General features: G+C 34.3%; 1 long non-coding RNA gene across 1 annotated transcript; it reads left to right on the top strand.

Moving 5' to 3' along the window:
- The first annotated feature begins 1783 nt into the window (after window positions 1-1783).
- LOC128920427 (uncharacterized) lies at window positions 1784-7340 on the top strand. Its single transcript, XR_008470498.1, has 4 exons — window positions 1784-3109; window positions 5909-6973; window positions 7036-7207; window positions 7265-7340. It is a non-coding gene; the product is annotated as an uncharacterized LOC128920427 (long non-coding RNA).
- Window positions 7341-9457: the final 2117 nt, after the last annotated feature.

The raw sequence follows: 9457 nt of genomic DNA, 5'->3' as shown, positions 1-9457 counted from the left end.
TACTTTCAAAATTACGGAAAACTGCTTGAATCGAAATTTCTCATTTGAGCCTCAGTTACGGTTTATAAGTCAAATCTGTTTCAGTTAAAATTTGGGATTCGATTTTATTGAAAACAACTCAACTTATCAAAACAATAAAAAAATTGACTTTTTATCGTCTTCTATCGTTTTTGTGGTATTACCATTTCCTACCCATCTCTAGCGTGAATGTCAATAATACAGGAAATAATTATAAAGACAACCACAATTATTAGTGGCATACTTAGATTAAAATTGTTTTTGTAATTTATTATTTATGTTTATTCGATTTTTCCTTAGGACTTTTGTTGGTGTTTATAAGTTATTTTATTTGTCTTTGGAACAAAAGTCGGAAAATTCAGGATCCATGACTAAACATCGTCAAACGGTCTGAGGCTGATCGACTTCCCTAACGCCCGAAATATGGTTGTCTGTAGTACCAGATTCCAGCATAGGAGAATCAAGTGACCGTGGCGGTCTACTGATCGTAATCAAATCGATCATTTTGTGATAGACAGAAGACATGTCTCCTGTGTTTTAGACGTGGGTACGCTTCGAGGACCAAAAATTAACTCTGACGCCCTTAAACAAACAGAAGTCAGGATCGACGTCGAGATGCAATCACAACAGACATCCGAACGAACGTCAGTCATCTCGAACTCATTACGTATTGCTGCAGCCGAAACAATTGTTTCGTGTGTGTAAACTAACGTTGAGCAATACCAAGTGCTACGTCAGGATCGGGAAGGACCTCTACGACGGCTGGAGGTAAATGACGACAAGGCGTCTTGAACATTATGGTCCTTTGAGCATAAAGAGTTTTTGGAATGCAAAGGTATTTCCACCCTACCTCTAAAACCAGATCCGAATCCAGTTGAGAATAATGATTTGATTGGTCTTGTCTTTGTTCCAAAGTTCGAAAAATGGACTTAGATTTCTTACAACGGATACGCAAATACAGTTCACGTACCATTTACGCTGCCGTTACACGGGAAAGAACTTGCTTTCAAGTTGATCACACGAATTAATTGTCAAAATTGGCATAAATTGAAAGCCATGACGCATGAGGCTGTAGGCAACTTGATATTCAATTATGGTACAGAGATACTGTCGTCAAGGAAACTGCTTCCATTTATCGTCAAAAAGGATTCATAAGTATTTATTTTTAAATTAATCTGTAGATACGTCCGAAGATTCATGTTCCATAAAAAGCATTGTTTGTGTACAATTTCGTAAAAGGGAATAATTCACTTATTATTATTTGACTTTATCCGTCTTGTAAAATTTCGAAATTTGAAACTTACCACCGACGGTGAAATACGGAGCTGGACATGTTATGGTTTGGTTTAGCATCCAAAAGCGTGGGAAATTTTGGTATTTGTTGATGGGATTATGAAGATTATGAACCAGCACACTTTTCTGCAAATTTTGAGACATAGTTCGCCATCAAAATTGGTATTTAGGATGCGTCTAAACCCGGTTTCATCTCTCACCGCACAAAAAACACGGCTCAAGGAAGAATGGAATAAGTAGGCGATAATTACATTCTGAAAATTATATCGAATATGTCAAATCGCTTTAGCGAAGATATAAAACACCAAGGCAATAACACAAAGTACTTAAAACTGAAAAAAAATTGGTTTTTAAAACGCTTTTCTATTAAGGGGCCATCAATAAATTACGTCACACCTTAAAGGGGGGGGGGTGAGGGTATCACTCAGAAGTGACATTATGTGACAAGAGGCAGGGGGGGGGGGGGGGGGTTAAAAGCTTCGTGACGTCACATTTCAAAATTTAGGGCAATATCGTTCCCCGATCTGCTGCGCTCTTGGGTGCTAGACGACTGACTGCTCTGTACCACGCGGATCACTTACTGGTGTACTATTAAAACATGATGCTTTTGGGTCACATCTTGATTCAATTAATCGAACTACTGACTTAGATCTAGAAAACGAAACATCGAAAGTGCGGGCAATGTGTTGGCTGAGATTTGGAGCGAGTTAAGCTCCAGTTACCGATGCTTGACTTGACCTAGAGAGACTTGAGAACTGTCACATAAAAGATCCGTTTAATGGGCCTTGCATGTATTTGATTACTGAACACATGACTTGACTTGAAAGTCTGTTGAATTTAGAACTCTAAGTTACGTTGACATTTGAACTGCTCTCCCTCTCTCACTGCTTCTCTTTTCATTCTCATTATGACACTATTCCAGTGTTGCCTGAATATTTTCGGTTAAAATTAAATATGTTAAAATTCTAATCTTTAATATTTATAAATCTTCAAATAAAGAAAAAATAAGATAATTCAGAGGAAAATACCTTTTTCACAACAATTATTTTTTAATGTGTTTATTAAAAAAATCGTTTATTTTATTTATAACGCAAATACTTGTTTAACTTTAAGTGCAATAAACAAATAAAATCAAATAGGTACGATATGAGGGTAATTTTTACAACAGAAACATAACTATTGCGAATCTCTGCAAGAATTTGTGGTGATCTGCTCAGAAAAAAAATATTTTGCGAATTTATTGTAAATGTTCAAATACAATTTGAATAAATTATTTATTCACCTATCATATATACGCTTGGCTGGCTCCAATTTATTACATATTGTAACAATTCCAAATATCGAAAAACTGAACTACGTGTGCACGTTTCTTTTGTGGTATTCTGCTCAAAGCTATATTCATATATTTATTAAAGAGTTTTCTTTCAAACATAAAATCTTCACGTGTTCACAGATTTCCTAATAGTGAAGATTTTTTTGTATACTAGTTTTAAAATCTTCAATCTTGGTGATATTTTAATTTAAAAAACTTAATTTTAAAGCTAAATATACACATCTGGCAACTCTACCCAGAAACTATAATAATAACAGCTGAAGTTGAAGTTGTGTGAAGTATAACTGCATCTAAGTTTTCCAAGCCAAATTTTTCGAAGCTGAGTCAAGTCAAGCATCGGTAACTGGAGCTTTAGTCATTGATAATTTTCGAGTCGTTGCTGAATATGTTGCACCAACTGTTACTGGACTGGATATTGAACAGGCTATGATGTTGAAAAATAATGCAACTTGGTATGCTAAACATGTACGTGAGTAACAATATTTTTTACAAATATTTAAATGTGAAACTATTGCATGTTGCGGTGTAAGACTTTCTAGTCTTTGGAAATTATTAAAAGAAGGATTTTTCCCACCACCTGTGTTAATTAAACAGACATCAGAAAGTTATGGAATCACAGGGAGTGATAACAACGACGCTAAGTTTGCTCCATTATTACTACAGATATTATTAAATCTCCAAGCATCATCCCATCTAAACAAGTTCCATATGATAGTTATTGCCCTAGTTATACTTATTTAAAAGATCGTGTAGCATATGTGGCCTATATTTTTCTTCATATAAAGCCACCAATCAACACAAACAATCACAAAAAAAACAAGAGCTGTTACCTATCGCGAAAATTCGTCCTCAAAGAATTGCGGCTAGACGTGCCCGAGAGATTCTCTGTTTAATGAATGATGACGATGCTTTATGGATGGAAGAAGAAGATGTTGATGCGAAAGATGTTCCTGACATCCAAATTCAGAACGAAAATGAAGTGCCTGATTTACCAATAATAAATGATATAAAGGAATGGGTCAAAAGTCCATGGACACAAGATGATTAAATATAAGAATCAATAGAATAACCTGTTTTTTTATTTTATGATAAATCCATAAAATTGGAAAATGGGTGACGTCACGTCAGGGGGAGGGATTAAAAGGTCCTTAAATTCGTTTATGGATGGCCCCTAATTTATCAAAAAATCTAATATTAAAGATGCTCGAATTTTTGACTGTTTTGTTATTTTTAATAATTTTGTAGTATTATTCCAACAAAAAAATTATGATATGTATATGTACGCTTAGCTAAAATATAAAATTGCACTTTGGCATTCAAAAATTGTACTTCATTATTGATTTTAATCATTTTATCCGCATTTAAAGTGCTTGAAATAAAAGACCGAATATTAAAGATACTCACTGTAAATCTACGCAAAATTTTTTTTTATCCCTTAGTTTCGAGCTGGCCTTATGCCTTACGTTTTATTAAAAATTTGGCAGCACTCAGCAAGCGGAGATGGAATTTTTAATGAGGTATCCCCATACTCGCTTGCACGGATTCAACTGGATAACTTTGTTGTTGCTTTCACATGTAAAATTTTTGACAAGCAAGCTGCGCCCAAAGATAATGTGAATGTTGTTTTGCGCGCGTGTTTCTGACGATAGTAGTAACGCCACGTCACAGGAAATGAAAACACAAAAAGCTAACGGTAAACCTGTGGCGTAATCTTGTCTTCTATCATCCTTGTTATTTTATGAATACAGTTCAATATGATATTTTATCTTAACATTATTCAATTTTTTGGATAAGCATACTGAGAGCATTGAGAAATGGATAAAGCTGGTAAAAATCACGCTAAGTGCTCATATAGTGGTTTATTGAGAATTGCCACAACTCTTTATAAACTGTTATATCATATGTATATGTATATACATACATAAATATATATTGCATAAATATATATCTTTACACTAATAAATGTTATATACATACATATGTACACCAAAGATATGTATACGAGGCGGACATAATTATTCACACATCGTTCAGATTTCCACAAAAACAGTTTTATCTCGGAAATCAGAGAAACTAGTTATAGGTTTCTTCTAAGGAAATCTTTATTCATATCTTAGGTATTTAAAAATATTAATAATTTAATAAATTGACTTTCCATTTTAAATAAATCTACCAAGATTGCATATTACTTCATTTATTCGAGGGACAGAATTATTCACACAATTTTGTTTAACAAGAAAAATTATATCATATAATAATAATAAAAAAGTTAATATTTGGTGGGCAACCCCTTTGTTTCAATACGTCTTTAAGCATTTTTGGCATTAAGTAAGCTAACTTTTTTGTCACACTTGGTCCTATATTTTGCCAATCTCGCTGTAGAACTTCTTATAGTTTAGATTTGCTGGTAATATTTTGCTTACTGACAAGCCCATCCCAAAAATCTTATATATGATTCTTTTTAAGTTTTCTTACAATTTGCCGTTTTTCAGCGTTGGTCAGCTTGCGGGGTCTACCGGTATGAGCACGACGTTGAAGGTTTTCTTCTCTTTCAAAGCGTTTTATGATGCTGTAAATAGTATAACTGCTTCTATTTACATGTTTACCTATTTCGGCACTTGAAATATTTTGCTTATGTAAATTTAAAACAATTATATTCACACTTCTTCCATTTTGTTTTGCATAATATAATTTTGTGTTGTCGACTATTTGAAGAAATTGCGCAAAAAAATGTGTCGGTAGACGTCATGCTGATGCAAGTGTTGTCTAAAATTCACGCTCAACGTGATACTTTGACTGTCGTGATTGCCATCTCGAACGCCCACATTATTACATCCCGGAACTACACTTTCTACTATTTTATATGTCCCGCGTCTCTGACACTGGCGGAAACAAAAACACAAAAAGTGTAACTGTAAATCCCCGACGTAATCTGTTCTTCTATAATTTTTGATGTTTTGCCACTACAGAGAGAAGTCAATTGTTGTATAAATCATAAGAAAATAATAATAAAAACATTCGAACTTCGAGCAGGATATAACGTTGATTTTACAGAACTAGACAATTACATCTTGGAACATGAGTCATGCTTTGATGCGAACACTGCTACAAACTTCCTAAATTATATGACACAACCGGTATGCCTATTCGTTCAATAAGTTGTAAATTTCGTTCTAAAATTGATACATAAAATATATATATATTATTCTTAAAATTCATTATTTCCATACTATTATATAATATAGCCGTATTATTTAATTATAGGAACTTCCACGTGACATTCTTTGTATATTTTCAATAGATGTATTTTGGGGAATAGACACAGGCAAGGAGTGCGACGAGGAGTTGCTTTCAAAAATGGGCAAAATCGGACAATGCCACGCCCACAAAATGGCGAAAAACGAAACATAAAGTGTCATAACGAAGTCATACATAAAGTTATAAAAGTAAAAAAGGATCGTCTTAGTAAGGGCCATATTTGGATGTATTTTTTTTTGGGAAGTGGGCATGGCCCTGCCGCCAAATAGGTTTTTTGTATATATCTCGCAAACCAATAAAGCTATATAAACCAAACTTCCTGCAGTCATTTCTTTTAGCCACTTCTTAATACAGTCCAAAAATTAATGAAATCTGATGATTTTTACTAAGTGGAAAATGGGCGTGGCATCGCATACTTATGGGTCAAAAACCATATCTCAGGAACTACTCGATAGATTTCAATGAAATTCCACACGTGAAAATGGATGAAATCGGTTCACAACCAAAAGTTCTCGTGTTTGAACAAGTTTTGTTTTGAGTTATTTCTGCTTGTGAAGTATTATTTTACGTGTTTTATTTAAATCTGCTAATTGGCAAAAAAGGGCGAAACCATTGAATACGTAAATAATTGTTGAATATAATAATATTATCTTGCCTTAAATTCTAATTAATTTTCCATACAGATATTTCAAATCTCATACGGCCCGTTAAAGGTACGCAACCTAATTGGTGTCACTTATGGTAGCAGCGTAGAACTTTCGAAGCGATGGAATATGCGCTGCAAGCAAATCCAGAACTATGGAATCGCTGCTACATCGAACATAAATCATTTAGACACCAGATATTATGTTTAATGTCACTTTTTTACGTGCAATTAAACCTTTTGGTCAACACAAGCACGTGAAGAATTGGAACGACATGGTTTAGGTGCGTTTGCAACCGTTTATCATCGCGACGTGTGTCAACTGGGTTTTACCAATGAGCTAGAGGGCAAAGCAGTTGCAGTATTTTTGGACTTACCGGCATCTCAGTTGGACGTGCCATTAGCAGCTAAAACACAGAAATTAAAGAGTAAATTTAAGTGAATGTTTGTGATAGATAGAAATTTAAAGACTTCTTGTATGTTCAATTAGGAGGACGTTTTTGATTAATTTTCACCTTGTATTGAGGAATCATAACGTTATTGTATCGCTTTACAAGGACATGGATTCGCCGAAATTAGTTCAATGGAAATACTACAGCAAGAGCATGGATGTTAAGACTAAAACGTTGCCCGTGCTAGATTTAAAATTCCTGAAGTATAAGGTAATTATTATCATCATTTATGTTGTGGAAATTAAATATTTACTTTATATTTTATAGAAACCCTCCTCACAGAAATTGGACTATTCAATACGTTTTACATATGTATATAGTGTAGTACGATAATACATTTATAAAGTAAATATAATAATAAACACCTAAATGGCGTGATATTTTAAATAAATATGAAATATAATTAATGATTTTGTTATTGAATTCTCATTTGGGATTTTGGTAGAACTAACCGAAAATAGCGGGTATAGTTTCAGGGCTTTTGTGGGTCGCAGTACTGAAAGTGCACGTGGAGTTTTGGTTCGCAGTTTTGGGTATTTCATCCGTAATAGTACCAAGAACAGTACTGAAAGTGCACGTGGAGTTTTGGTTCGCAGTTTTGAGTCTTCCATCCGTGATTGTACCAAGATCATTCACAGAATTAGGCAAGAGGTATATATAAATTTTTAAATGATGAATGTAATGTACAAGAAAGGGATGAACGATCACACGTATACAATAGTTTCGGGTACTTTTGTCAATTTGCCCTTAAGAATGGCATAGAAACTTTCATTGAAACTGCTAGTACTGTTCCCTGGCATTTCACCGAAGAATCTCTCTGTACCAGAAGTGGTTAAAATCGGGTCATAACTTCCACTAGCTCTCATATAGCTAATTATAGGATTTTTAAAAATACGAGCTTAATAGCTTATAAATCGGTTAATAAGTGAAATATCTTAGCCAAATTAAGTGAGCATATAATCTTAGATATAATGTATGCTAGTGATGAAAATGATTGAAATTGGTTCAGGAATTACATCAGCCTATATACTATATATGATGATTTTCGTCCCTTGAGCACTTATCCTTTCAGCAAGTTTTATTGAGACCTCTGTCCTTCTATTACGTGAGTAATCCATTGTAACGTTGCAATCGAACTAATAAAGTTGAAGTCATCGTTACGTGCAATATAATACCTATGGTAGTTCAATGCGGGCTTTAACTAATCAACTTAACATCGGCACTGTTTAGAACCGGCCGGTGAATACAGTCCTGTTAGCCTTTTTAGAGTAAAGTGTCAAGACATGGGCAGTGTCGTATTAAGACAGCGCGGGGTGTGTAGCAAATACTGTCAGAAGGCCTTTGGTTTGCTATTGGTTCTCAAGTTAAGATTATTAGATAAAACAAAACTGTTACTCATAAACTTTTCTGAATTTAATATGGGCAAATTTAGAGATAACACTTTCAATATCGACTAAGCATTTAAGGAAATTTAATGCTCTGAACACAAAGACGACGACACGACACGATGTAGCGACGGCTGACTACAAATGTCGCTTTGAAGACAGCGTCTTGAACATTTAGAAGACGGCAGCGACATATCAAACAGCAATTTCATTGTTGCCGTACTAAGCTAACACATAATAAACACATGAATTTCAAAACGTTGCCCAAGTGTTTTTCTCAACAAAGTCGTCGAGTATAGTTGAGCCGGTGAAATGGTTGTACTTTGTATTCCGCTTACTTCGTTAATATTTATTATACTATATATTTAAATGAACGATAATTTATGAATTTGCGTTTTGTGTTTTAAAATAAATATATAATCGTATTAGTTGATTTTACTTACAGCGCAAAGTTAGGCAAGAAAACTTAACACAATATTGAATGTATAGCATTTTCGTATTTTTCTATAGTCTATTGAACTATTTTTTGTTTTTTTTTTTGGTGATCCGGTTACCTTGTTAAGACTAGCTCGTACGATGACAATATCAGGGGACTCCCCAGATTAATCTATTCAAAAAAAGGTAAATTACCTAGTAAGTCATGGGTACTGAAACTCCAACACATTCAACCCCATTACATACACACATGTGCATAAACATTTATTTTAAAATGCTGAACACAAAGACCTCACCCTGCAAGTCAGGTACCGGCGAATTCTTCTGTGAAAGGCCAGGGAGCGGTACTAGCAGTTTCAATGAATGTTTTTATGCGATTCTTAAGGGAAATTCTACCCGAAACTCTTGAGTACGTGTGATCGTTCATCCCTTTCTTGCACATTACATTCATCATTTATCAATGTATATATATACCTCTTACATAATTCGGTGAATGATCTTGGTACAATCACGGATGAAAGACTAAAACTACATGTGCACTTTCAGTACTGTTCTTGGTACTACTCCACTCCACGAGCACTTTCAGTACTGCGACCCACAAAAACCCAGAAACTATACTCGCTATTTTCGGTTAGTTCTA

Source organism: Zeugodacus cucurbitae, chromosome 3 (genome assembly GCF_028554725.1).
Source record: "Zeugodacus cucurbitae isolate PBARC_wt_2022May chromosome 3, idZeuCucr1.2, whole genome shotgun sequence".
In the NCBI taxonomy this organism is placed as follows: domain Eukaryota; kingdom Metazoa; phylum Arthropoda; class Insecta; order Diptera; family Tephritidae; genus Zeugodacus; species Zeugodacus cucurbitae.
This window is presented reverse-complemented; position numbering and strand designations above follow the sequence as displayed.